Source organism: Pongo pygmaeus, chromosome 9 (genome assembly GCF_028885625.2).
Source record: "Pongo pygmaeus isolate AG05252 chromosome 9, NHGRI_mPonPyg2-v2.0_pri, whole genome shotgun sequence".
Lineage (NCBI taxonomy): Eukaryota > Metazoa > Chordata > Mammalia > Primates > Hominidae > Pongo > Pongo pygmaeus.
Genome location: NC_072382.2, coordinates 22,435,535 through 22,448,992, shown reverse-complemented (window position 1 = coordinate 22,448,992; position 13,458 = coordinate 22,435,535). Strand labels below are relative to the sequence as shown.

The window sequence follows — 13,458 nt, the reverse complement described above, 5'->3', positions numbered from 1 at the left end:
TCATGAAGTCTGGTTTGTCTATTTTGCCTTTTGTTGTCTGGGCTTTTAGTGTCATATCCAAGAAATCATTACAAAATCCAATGTCAAATTGCTCTGGCTAGAACTTCTAATACTATGTTGAATAGAAGTGGCAAATATGGGCATCCTTGTCTTGTTCTTGATCTTAGAAGAAAAGCTTTCAGTCTTTCACCATTGGATATGATGTTTGCTGTTTGCTGTGGGTTTTTCATATATGACTTTTACTGTTTTGAGATAGTTTTCTTGTATTTTTAGTTGAAAGTTTTTATTATAAATGGGTGTTGAATTTGTCAAATGCTTTTTGCACCATTTGATATAACTGTGTGGGGGTATTTTCCTCTTCATTCTGTTGATGTGGAGTATTACCTTGATTTTTGTATGCTTAACCATCCTTGCATTCCAGAAATAAGTCCCACTTGGTCATGGTATATAATCCTTTTAATATGCTGCCAGATTTGGGTTGCTAATATTTTGTTGGGGATTTTTGTATTAGTGCTCATAAGGGATATTGGTCTGTAGTTTTCTTTTCTTGTAAGTGTCTTTGTCTGGTTTTGATATAAGAATAATGCTTGGCTCAGTGCCCTTTTTACAGAAAGTAGCAGCAGATTATATTTTACAAAATTCCTGCTTCTTCTGTGTATCAAGTGTTTATGATAGGCTGGGTCCTGTGGGAATCATTTGCAGTCTATTAGCTCATCCAATCCCTAGTTCAAGCCTGTGAGGTGGGACTATGGTTGTCCACACTTTGCAGGTGGATATCCTGAGGTTTGCTGGGATAGAGAATTTTCCTGAGGTCACATTGGTAGCAAGAGGCAGAACTGAGATTTAAACTCCGGTCTGTGGGGGCACAAAAGCCTGGCTTCTTAACCACAGTGCTTTACATTGATTTCATGCTGGGGGCTCCTCATCTCCTACTGTGTTTCCTACCCCTGTTGCAGATAGGCAGCAGGCTACACTGGGGAATTAGTCCCTGTGCAAAGCCCGTTCACAGGAACCATCCAAACAGTGCTATGCTGTTCAGTTATCCTGACCTTTTACCGATTTTATAGTTCCCCCAAAATGGCATCTTTGCAGGGCTTCCATCAGCAGCTGTCCTTCTGCTGTAAATCAGGCAGTTTGCCTATCCCATGCCTGTTCACAAGCTGGCTTATTGAACACAGTTGGCGAAGCAACTGCCCTGCATACTGGAGCTTGGCTTAGACACAGGAAAGCTTTGGTCTCCTTGTGGCACTGTTGAATTCTTCAGCACCTGGGTCAGCAAAGGCCAAGACAAGAGGCAGCTCTGAGCACTCCTTCCCGAAGGCCTTACCTGTAGATCTATGGATAGAGCAGGTGGTACAGTGGGGTGAGCTAGGGGGTGATGGTGTTTGACCACATGGTCTCTCCTCAGACCTGCTGACTCTGGAAGACTAAAGCTAGGCTCTTCGTAGTCCTAAGAGTCTCAGTTTCTCAGGGTCTAGAGAAAATTATACAAATGGTTGAGGGTCATTCATTCCCTCTCTTTCTCACCATTAACCTAATTCTGCCTTCCCACATTCATTTAACTCATTGTTTTATAGATCCACCTGTCTTCCCTCTGTCCTTCTGTTCATCCCTGCATTCATCCATCTCTCCATCCACCCAGTCATTTTCCCATCCCTCAACCAATTATAGCCTAGTTCCTTCTTTCTACCATTCAAGTTCTTTTATAAATCCGTTCACTACCCATCCATCCATTTCTCCTAGCAACTGTCTATCCATCCAACTATTATTTGCAGAGTCAGGAACTGAGACTCAGAGGGAGTAAGATACCACCCATATCTTTGAGGAACTCATAGTCTGGTAGGTGGAAAAAATCACATGAACAAAAAATATACTATTACCTATACACACAATTTGTGATGTGAGCCTGGAGAACAATGACTTATTATACCTGTTGAGAGAGTGGGAAGGTTTCACAAAGGAGTTAACTGAAAGACGGTTTTGAAGGATGATTAGGAGTTTGCCAAGTGAGGGGAGGGGTGAAACTCAGGGTTAGGAAAGGAAGAGAGGAATTCCAGGAAGAGCAAACATCAGTGAAGTTGGGCTGAGCACACTTTGAGTCCAGGTGAGTTCAATTTGACTGTGGGGTCTGTGCATATGGCAAAGACCTGAAGGTGGGCCTGGAAAGGAATTGGGGATCAGATGATAAAAGGCCTTGTGTCTAGACAAAGGGAGGCCAGGGAACACACTAAAGCAGGAGACAGACACAGTGGTCTCCATTTATGGGCTCACTCTGACAGTGAAGGAGAGGGCAGAGCGGGGAACAAAGGCTGCAGGCTGGCAGACCAGCCAGGAGCCGTGTGCAGCAAGCAGACAGCAGTAAGGAGGGTGAGCCCAGCCAGGGACTGGCAGGTTCTATGAGGATGGAGAGTCAAGGCTGCTTTGGGACACATGAGGTGAATAGAATCAGTAGGTGGGAAATAGACAAGAGTCTTTGATCTGGGTTTTGGTTGCACAGGGATGCTCTGTTTGTGAAAATTCAGTGGGGTGTATATTCGTGGTGTGTGTGTTATTGTGTATGTATGTTATATTTCAATTAAAACAATAAAAGTAGAGTAGGAAATATCAGGAGACCTATTAAAGTTTCTCATCTGGGCCTCATCCAGGACTCTGAAGTGGGCTGACTGAGTTTTTCTTGTAAATTGAGAGCTCCACCCCTAGTTTGGAAGAAAGAAGAGGAGGAAGAAGCTCTAACTTTTGAGCCAGGCCTTGCAAAATGGGTGAAATTGGCTTGTACTCATCATAGTTACTGCCACCTATTAAGCTCTTGTATTTTGTGGATTCCAAGGCACACTTTTTTTTTTAACATCTTAATGTCTCTAAAACGGGGTTGCATTGTACAAAAAATGATGTCATAGTTAATTTAATTAATTGGTAGTGTTTTCTGTTTCTTAATACTTAAAATTATGGTGTCATTATAATCCATGGAGACTTCCATTCAAGAGCCATGATATCGTGTGCCAGGTTCTCTGCTAAGTCCTGCTACACATTTCTCATCAAATCTCACAACAGCCTGTGAGTCATCTGCTGTTGTTTGCCCTGTGTCATAGATGAGGAGTCGAGGCACGATGTAGGTAGGTCACTTGCTCTGGGTTACAGCTAGTAAGAATTTGATTTAGGATTTCAACCTGTGCCACCCCAAACATTCAGGAGAACTGTGCACAGAGCAAGATCAAGTCTGAGGCTGGGAGGGTTGTTGGGACTTCCCAAAGCCCAAGACTAATCAGGTCAAGGGTGACCCCCATCGCCTGCCCGCCAGGCTTACACTCTGCCACTTGCACCCAGGACCCGTTCCTGCTCTTAGCCCTAAACCTTGGGATTCTTTTCTCCATCTCCCAGGACAGCTCTGGCTCTAACATCTGTAGTGACTCCCCTCCCCCGCAGAGAGGAGGGGACTGCAATGAGATCTCATGGGCAAGGGGGAAAACATTCTCAGCGCAGCTGGTTTCCCTCACACAATGCAGATTTGCTTAAATGGGAATTAGGATTAGTGCTGGGTTTTGCCTCTTCTGGCAAGCTGGTAATAAACTAATCTCCTCTGAGGCTGCAGGAAGGCAAAATTCCACCGAAGACGGGAGACAGCTTAAGGCTCTGGAGCGCAAAACCTGGAAAGTAATTTCGTTATTGACAGGCGCTGCCCACACCTCTTGACATGCAGCCCGCAGCTCCTTCCTGGCGTGGCTGCAGCTTTTAATTCCGTTAATGTGTGACATTCACCCAGGCTGCGTGGCTGACAGGCACTCTTGACGCTAATACGTGTTCCGTGCAGTCCCTGGAGCTCATAAAAGCTCATTATCAGTTCTGAGCCAATAAATGCAGTTCCTGGCTCAGGTAGGCCCGTGTTCCTCTGCAATGCTCCAGACAGTAGAGCAGGGACATCTGCGCCAGCCAAGTCCCACACGCCTCCCTTGGTCCAGGGCCCTTGGCCTCCCAGGCCACTGGAATGTGCCTAGGAAAGCCATTCCATAGGCAGAGCCCTGGGTTCAAATTTACATCCAAGAAAAGGGGTTCCTTCTGCCCTGCACTGTGAGGTGACTCAATCCAGCATTTTGGGAAGGCAGTTTGTCAGCACTACCCAAAGGTGGGATGTGGCCAGCCTCTCCTCTGCCAACTTCTAAGCATCTGGGCTTTGGAATTGCATGAACATTTCTACACCAAGATGGGCACCAGAGGGGTCATTGCAGCGAGGCTATAGAGGCCAGAAATGGAAATATTCGACAGAGCCACGGTGGGAAATAAACAAATGGTAAATAAATCATGGCCCACATGTACTATGGGATACTGTGCAGCTATGAAAAGGACTCAAGAAGATCCATTTTGGACATGATATCATTGACAAATGATGTTGCAGAATGTGTGTGGTAAGATCCCATTTTTTAAAAAGTCACACTGCATGTGTGCTCACATAGATACATGCTTACACACACATGCATACATGTATTTGATTAGGTAGAATAAAGTCTAGAGGGTCTCACTCCAGAGTGTTTGCAGTGGTTCTCTCTGTTAAACAGGATGGCCGGTAAGGAAGCACATGTACTTTTGTAGTTAAAAATCAAAAATTTATATATATATAAATAACTTGCCCAAGGTCATACCTATATATACACATATGTGTGTGTGTGTGTGTGTATGTATGTGTGTTTATGGGTTTATAAATGTAACAAATTCCTCTGATTGTGGCCTTAGTCTGGTTCATGATGCATGAGGTCCCCCTGCGCTGACACTGCCTGAATGGACACTCGAGGCCCAGATAGCCAAATAAAATGAGGTCCCATCCTTCAGCCAATCCCTGTTTCCCATCAGTTAATGGGAGTTCGGAGACTCCCTTGCATGCATGAGCTGCCTTGATGCTGGAGTCTGTGGGGTAGACTTCGAACTCATCACCTTCCTGCTTACACCCCTCCCGCTATAGAGATGGCACTAGCACCAGGCTTGACTTCCCATGGCCAAAGTTCTAGTCCCAGCTCAGCCTCATTTCAGTGATGTAACCTTGGGCAAGTTATTTAACTCCTCTGAGCTCACAGTCCTTGTTCCTGAAGTGGTGACACTTTCTCCTGGGGTTGTAAGGGGCGTCAGGATGATCATCATTATCATTTGAGAGACCTGAAACTTGATCAGGGTTTCCACTGTGCAGCTAGTCTCTGAGGGCAGGAGGAGCCTGGGAGGGGAGAGATTGGGGAACTTTGCTTTCTCCCCTGTGCTCTAGAGGCTGTAAGTTTTGCTCTTATTTCTCAGCTGTACATGTGACCGAGCCAATCTCTCGGGACTGGCCTGTCTCTGCTGGCAGGTATGTGGCCTGGACATGGTGAATTTGATCCTTCTCTGGTGATCTGGGGATGCTTCATCAAACTGACAGAAGGGAAGGGTTGGAGAGGCTGGACTTCCAACCCCACTGGAATTCTGGAACTGAGTTCTTTTTTTTTTTTTTTTACCACCAGAGACTTTCCTTACTATTACTTATCTCTTCATGGATAGCAGATCTTGAAAGTGTTGGGTCTGCCTAAATAGCCTGCATTCATTAGGCAATGATTAATTCTTTTTCCTAGTTTCAAAATGACTCAGAAAGCCTTTTTTTCAGCCTGAGGAAACTGGAGTTCCCACACCAAGTTGATAATATTCTAGCTAGAAGCAAAGAAACACAGTGTGATGTTTTGATTAGCATATTCAATGCCATCACATGGATGTATAGGCTCCGGGCTGACTTGGGAAGATTGAAAATATGCCCCCATTCACAGGCTCTGGAGACGCTATCCTGGGAAGCTTTGTGGGGCTGGTGCTTAGTCCTGCCTTTCCAGCTGTATTAGTCCATTCTTGCACTGCTATAAAGAAATACCTGAGACTGGGTAATTTATATATAAAAAAAGATTTGATTGGCTCACAGTTCTATAGGCTATACAGGAAGCGTGACAGCATCTGCTTCTGAAGAGGCCTCAGGAAACTTACAATCATGGTGGAAGGGGAAGCACACATAGCGACATGGTAGGGACAGGAGAAAGAGAGAGAGGGGAAGGTGCTACACACTTTTAAACAACCAGATCTCATGATATCTCACTCACTATCACGAGAACAGCACTGAGGGGATGGTGCTAACCCATTCATGAGAAACTATCTCCATCATCTAATCACCTCCCACCTGCCTGGATGGAGATCTGAGGCCCCACCTCCGACACTGGGAATTACGATTCAGTTTGAGATTTGATGGGGACACATTTAAACCATATCACCAGCCATGGGTTCCCTGTCTGGCTTCTGTGATTGCAGTAATGGAAGTGGGGAAAGGAGACCTTGGGGAGTGGGAGCCACATGTGGACTGAGATGGTCCCCAAGGACTCCTGCCTTTTTGAAATGTATTTCTCTCTCTTCTTTCTCTAGAGTGTATCCAGAAGCTACTATAAGGAGGACACTGTAAGAGAACCTTGGCACCCTGGGCCCAAAGGGAAAGACACCAGTGGAAAGAGGTATGATATGGCAACATGGCAGGGTAGCATCTTCCCTTACTCAAACAAGAGGGTCTACTCTTCTCTCTTCTTCTCTTCCTACCCTCCAAACCACCACTTCCGTGTGAGAGGGCTCTCAGCTCTTGCCCAAGGGGTGCAGGGCAGGAGAAGGGTGGCTTCAGTCTTGTCCTCACCCCTAGACATTTATTCATGGGTGAGGGCAACAGGGCCACCTTGGTGCAGGAAGTGAGGGTTGATGGATGGCAGGGAGTGAGCCCTTCAAGGAAGAGTAGAGCTCCTGGGGGCTCCAGGCAGAGTCATGAGGGCTCATGGAATCTGTATCAAGGACCCCTCCCTGACCTCAGCCTCCCCCATACCCACCACAGTCTTGGGACTGTGAGAAGCAGATCGCTTCCTAGGGTGATTACCTTCCCTCTGCCCTCGATTCTCTTTTGGACAAAGTCTAAATCCACAAGTACTAGGATCAATCACCACATTCCATGGTGAAACTGAGAACAGAAAAGCCTTGGTCTGCTTCGGAGGCTCTGGGAAGTCCTTCTTGAGCTGACCGTGATTCTGGGACTGGTGATGGGCTGGGTGGCCTCATGGAAGCTTTCTGGATGAAAAGCCAGGATGTCTGTCCTCTGAGCAGCCTCGGCCACCAATGTGACTTATAAGTCATTTCCCTCATTGGGCCTCGTTTTCTCATTGTAAAATGAGACAGCTGCAACTTGAATCTCTGTTCCAGTACTCACGCCCTCCATTTCTGGGATTCCAAGACCAGGGCTGAAATAGAAGAAGTGACAGGTCGGGGGTTGGGAGGTTGTGGAAGGCCATGGAGAGGAGAGGGGATCTGAAAACTCCAAGGAGATCTGATTGCCTGTCTTGGGCAAAGGACGATGGCTCCGACCCTTGGTGGTAAATCACAGGGTCTGAGGTGCAGAGGAACCTGGGTTTGAGTCCCTGCCTATCAGAAGAGAAACCAGCAATATGATGGAGGGCTTCATGCGCCAGGCACAGTGTGACGCTCACTCGCTGCACCATTCCTTTCTGTCCTCTCATTCGTCATGTCATCTTGCCACTGTGATCACTTCCACGTTACAGAAGAGAAAACCAGGCCTCAGAGAAGTTAAGTGACTTGTCTAAGGTCACATAGCACTGAGTAATCTCATCGAGATTTGAAGCCACTGCCTGAACTGCCATACAATTCTTGTGTCTTTTGCTTACTTCAGTCTGTGACTTGAAGCTTAAGATTAAAAATAATTAGCCAAATCATCTCTCTGAAGTTCCATTTCCTGTAAAAACATAAAAATGGTTTGTTTCCTTGTCCTAGACTTTTTTTTTTTTTTTTTTTTTTTTAATTTTGGGCATCTCATGAAATCCCTGCAGGCCTTGATTTTCTGATCTCTAAAATGGGACAGTGACACCTACTCACACGTTGCTTTGGGGAAGATGAGGAAGACTTAGGAAGCTCCCTGCACTGTTTCTTGGATGTGTGCCCTCCACACCCGCTCCACCTGCTTCCCCTGCCTGGGCTGCTGGTAGGTGGATGGGGTGTGCAGATTGTAAAGTGCTGCACCACTGCCTAATGGCATTTTCTATTTCGGCTGCCTCGGTGCCCATAGTCGGAAAGCACTTGGCCACTTTCTTAGTCACCAATCTGATAGTTCACTCGCCCTTCTGGAGTGTGCCGCTGGCTGCCCTAGATTATTTTAGGCTGGAATCAAAGACAGGGTGGCCGGCTCCCAGGGGCAGATAAAAACAGGGCCAGGCTGAGGCCTTAGTGGACAGTGTGGGAGGAGCATTGAGGCCTGGGGCCTACTCAGGCTGTCCCTCACTGACAGCATCTGTGTCCCACGGCTCACCCCGCCAGCTGCCAGGACCATAATCTTAATTGTAAACCTGGCAGCAGCTGCCCTGTTCCCCACAGGAAGCGGTTGCCTTATCACAGAGCCTGGATCCTGCCCAGTATTCTTAATCTGGAGAAGGCGCTGAAGTGAGTCAGAAAAACCTTCCCGTCCCCAGGACCTTTCTTCTCGGGGATGTTTCTCCATCAGGGGAAGCCGTGGGCCTCAAGCCTCGGTGTATAAGAGTAAAAAATCTCTTTAAGTTTAGAGCAAAGCAGCAGAGGTGCTGTTGTTCTTGGTTTACTTTCAGGAGGACAGTCCAGGGAGCAGAGCTATTTAGCCTTGCCCCTCTTGTTAGCCAGGAAACAGATAAACGTTATAGCATCACAGGGAAAATATAAAGACGACCATAAAGCGACAGGCAGAGAGGCATGCGCTGTCATGGAAAAGCTTTGCTGGGGTTTTGGAGCCAGAAGGTTGGGGGCTGAGTCCCAGCTCTGCCCTTCAGTAGCTGTTTGGCTTGGGGGTGAGTGACTTGATCCCCCACAGCCTCAGTTTTCTCATCTGTAAGATGGGCAAAGAGCATGCACCCCACTGGGTGGTTGTGAGGTCAAGGTGACTACCATGGGAAGCCCCTGTTTGCTTTGAACAATGGCAGCCCCCTTGGAATAGTGTAGCCTCCCAAGGTGACCTCTTTGAAGAGTGCCAGGCTCTTGGGATGTAAGAGCTGGGTGTTTGTAACCAAACAATGGGGTTACCCTGGAGACGCATACCTCCTTCTGTGTTAGGTCTAAAAAAGGGCTGTGAGAGCGACCTGGGTTGTGTCAGCTCCCTGTCCTGATGTGCTATCACTTGGAGCTACCTCAAGTATGAGCAGTTCATCCCAAGCCTCTAGCTGATGGCTGACACTTCACTCACAGCCATCTTTACTGGACTCTTTCTGTAGATAATTGTTAATCCTACCCACACCGCAGAAGGCGGGCATTAATAAGCTCTTTAAATGACTCCAGGCTTCATGTCTAAAAAGCAGCAAGGTAAGGACCCAAACACAGGGTTCCTAGCCCAAGGACAGTGTTTGTGGGAGCTCCTCATGGCACTCTCCGCATCTAGAGCTGCCCTCTGTGCCCATGGTGGCACTCTTCTCCAATTCACCACCCAGTCTTGCACTCAGTGTGGAGCTCAGGCAGAAATGAAAGTCTCCTGATGTTTTTATCTCCCCTGCCCATAGGGCTTGAGGCAGGCTGAGTGAGAGAAGGCAATTTCTATGGATTCCCCAGGCTTCAGTTTATCTATTTTTTTGTTATTGTTGCTCAAGCTTTTGGTATTCTCTCTAAGAATCCATTGCCAAATTCGAGATCATGGAGATTTACTCCTGTGCTTTATTCTAAGAGTTTTATTTAGCTCCTATATTTAGGTCATTGATCCTTTTTGAGTTAATTTTCATATATGGTGTGAGGTAGGGATTCAGTGTCATTCTAGTGTATGTGGACATCCACTTGTCCTTGCACTATTTGTTGAAGAGACTATCTTTTCTCCAGTGTATTGCCATTGCTCCTTTGTCATATATCAGTTGACGTATATATGTGGCTCTATTTCTGGGCTTTCTGTTCTGTGTCAATAATCTATTTGTCTGTACTTTCACAAATACCACACCATTTTATTACTGTATCTTTATAGTAACTCTTAAAGTTGGGTAGTGTCAAGTTTTCCAACATTGTTCTTCTCTTTCAATTTTGGATTGGCTATTCTGGGTGTTTTGCTTCTCCAAATAAACCTTAGAATCAGTTTGTTGATATCCATAAAACAACTTGCAAGATTTTGATTGGGATTGTCTTGAATCTATATATCAAGTTGGGAAGAACTGACATCTTGACAGTATTGAGTCTTCCTATTTTTGAACATTGACTATCTTTCAGTGTTTTCATTTATTTACTTCTTTGATTTCTTCAATATAGTTTTGTAGTTTTCCTCATACAGATCTTATACATATTTTATTAGATTTATTCTCAAGTATTTTATTTCTTTAGGTGTTAATAGGAATGGTTTTGTGTTTTTAAATTTCAAATTCCACTTGCTCATTGCTGGTAGATAGGAGAGCAATGACTTTTCTATATTAACTTTCTCTCCTACAACCTTAGTATAATTGCTTATTTGTTCCAGGATTTTTTTTTTGTAATTTCTTTCAGATTTTCCACATAAATGATGATATCTTCTGCAAAAAAAGACAGTTTTACTTCTTCCTTCTCAACCTGTAGGCCTTTTCTTTTCTTGTCTTATTGCAGTAGCTAGGACTTCCAGTATAATGTGGGAGAAGGGGCATCCTTGCCTTATTCCTTATCTTAGCAGGACAGCTAAGATCAGATTTCTCATAATTGAGTATGTTGAGTATGATGTTAACTATTGGTGTTCTGTAGATGCTCCTTATCAACTTCAGGAAGATCACCTTAATTCCTAGTTTGCTGAGAGTTTTTATCATGAATAGGTATTGGATTTTGTCAAATGCTTTTTCTGCATTTATTGATATGATCATGCAATTTTTCTTCATTAGATTGTTGATATGATGGATTATATTATTTGATTTTTTTTTTTTTTTTTTTGAAACAGGGTCTCACTCTGTCGCCCAGGTTGGAGTGCAGTGGTGCGATTTCTGGTCACTGCAGCCTCCGCCTTTCAGGTTTAAGAAATTCTCTGCCTCAGCCTCCTGAATAGCTGGGATTACAGGCGCATGCCACCATGCCCAGCTAATTTTTTTGTATTTTTAGTAGAGATGAGGTTTCACCATTTTGGCCAGGCTAGTCTTGAACTCCTGACCTTGTGATCCACCTGCCTTGGCCTCCCAAAGTGCTGGGATTGCAGGCGTGAACCACTGCACCTGGCCTATTATTTGATTTTTTAATATTGAACCAGTCTTGTGTACCTGGAATAAATCTCACCTGATCATGGTATCTAAGTCCTTTAATACATTCTTGGGTTTAATTTGTTAATATTTGTTGAGGATTTTTGCATTTACATTCATGAGAGATATTGGTCTATAGTTTTGTTTTCTTGTAATGATTTTTTCTGGTTTAGGTATCAGCATAATGATGGCTTCACAGAATGAGTTAGGAAGTATTCTTTCTACTTCTATATTCTGGAAGAGATTATTGAGAATTGCTATAATTTCTCCCATAAGTGTTTGGTAGACTTCACCAGTGAACTCATCTGGGCCTGATACTTTCTTTTTTGCAAGATTTATTTATTAGATTTCTTTAATAAATATAGGCCTATTAAGATTGTCAATTTCTTTTTTGTGTGTGAGCTTTGGCAGATTGTGTCTTTCTAGGAATTGGTACATTTTATCTAAGTTACAAATTTGTAGGCATAAAGTTGTGCACATTTGTGGGCATAGAGTTGTATATTTCTTTTATCCTTTCATGTCTATGGGACATTCCCATATCTATGGGAACTATAGTGATATCCCCTTTTTCATTTCTGATATTAGTAATTGGTGTATTTTCTGGTTTTTCTTAGTTAACCTAGCCAGAGTTCTATTGATTTTATAGATCTTTTCAAAGAACCAGCATTTGGATTTTTTGAATTGATTTCCTGTTTTCTGAAGGCTATGTTTTAATCATGGCTTTATCACTAAGTATCTGAGGGATCTTAGGGGTAAATCTCGTTGATTCTACATCTCAATTTTTACATCTGCAGAATGGGTGTGGCGATAACAATGCCTAGCCCTGAGTTGGCTTGAGGACAAAGGTCAAATGTGAGTACACATTCATTTATTCAGCAAATATTTGTTGGGCCCCTACCATGTACCTGGCACTGCTCTACATACTGGGAATATCATTTTGAATGAAATAGCAGAGTCTCTGCCCTTATGGAGCTTGCCTTCTGGTTGAGGGAAACAGAAACCAAACAAATACATTGAATATCAGGTGCTATTAGGTGCTATGAAGTTCAATAATGACAGGAAGGGGCAGGGAATGACTCGGGTGGTGGGTTGGGGGAGAATTGCTATTATGGATAGGAGGTACAGGGAAGGCCTTCCTAATCAGATGTAATTTGAGCAGAGACCTGAAGGCAGTGAGGAACAAGCCTTGACATAATCTGGGGGAAGAGCCTTCCTGTTTGAGGGAACAGCAAGGGTAAGGCACATTAGGCTGGCTGGCATGTTGGAGGACCAGTGAGGATGCCGGGGTGCTACACCCAGGGTAGTGTGGATGGAGAGGAAGCCAGGAGTGAATTGGAGGCCTAGCCTAAACAGTGCTGCTAGCTAGGGTGAAGACTTTGGATTTTGAATCTAAAGACTCTAAGTTTGGCAGGAAGCCAGTAAGCAAGAAAGAGACAGGATGAAATTTATATTTTACTAAGATCACTCTGGCTGCTGGATGGAGGGCAGTCTGCAGAGGGCAGGGAGACCAGTACGAACACTGATGTCGGCATCCATGGAAGAGGCAAGGTGGCTTGGAAGGTGGAATGTGGTGGAGGTGCTGAGAAGCCACAACATTCAGGATCTATTTTGAGAGCAAAGTTGATAGGACTCGCTGATAGGATGGGGGTGAGAGAAAGAGGAGTCAAGGCCAACCACAGCTTCTGGCCTGAGATGGAAGGGCTTAGGGTGGGCTCTGGCAGAGAGTGGAGGGAGGGCATATTGAGTTCTTCTCAGGCATTTTAAGTTGAGATGCTTATTAGCCACTAAAGTGGAGGTGGAGAGGAGTGGATGGAGATATGCACCTGGGGTTCAGGGGTGAGGGTGGGGCTGGTCTCCAAATTTGAGAGCCATCAGCTTATAGAGAGTATTTCAAACCTTTGACCATAATGAGATCACTCAGGTAGTGAGTGAAGATGCAAAAGATGATGGAGGACTGAGCCACTGTCAAGGGCAGTCATGTGTTGTTTGAGAAAATTCTGGTCCCAGGCAAGGGTGGATATGCCGAACAAAAGTGTGCCCCTTAGGCAGGGGCAAAGGTGAGAGGCTTGAGGATGAGTGGAGAAATGAAGCTCTGTGCCTTGCTGCAAGGTCTGGCTGGATCTTCTAATGTCTTTGTTGGATCATTCATTCATTCATTCATATGAATCAAAACACTTATCAAGTGTCAACTGTGCTGGAAGCACAGAGCTATTTACCTGTGGGCCCCAGATGTAAATGA

General features: G+C 44.9%; 1 protein-coding gene across 5 annotated transcripts in view; it reads left to right on the top strand.

Moving 5' to 3' along the window:
• Positions 1–13,458, top strand: part of TSPAN18 (tetraspanin 18) — a 203,877-nt gene that overhangs the window by 31,072 nt on the left and 159,347 nt on the right. For all 5 annotated transcript variants that reach the window (XM_063670959.1, XM_063670957.1, XM_054438614.2 and 2 more), the window contains one exon: positions 6,412–6,497. The gene's annotated coding sequence lies outside the window, so the exon portion shown is untranslated. The remainder of the gene's footprint in view (positions 1–6,411; positions 6,498–13,458) is intronic.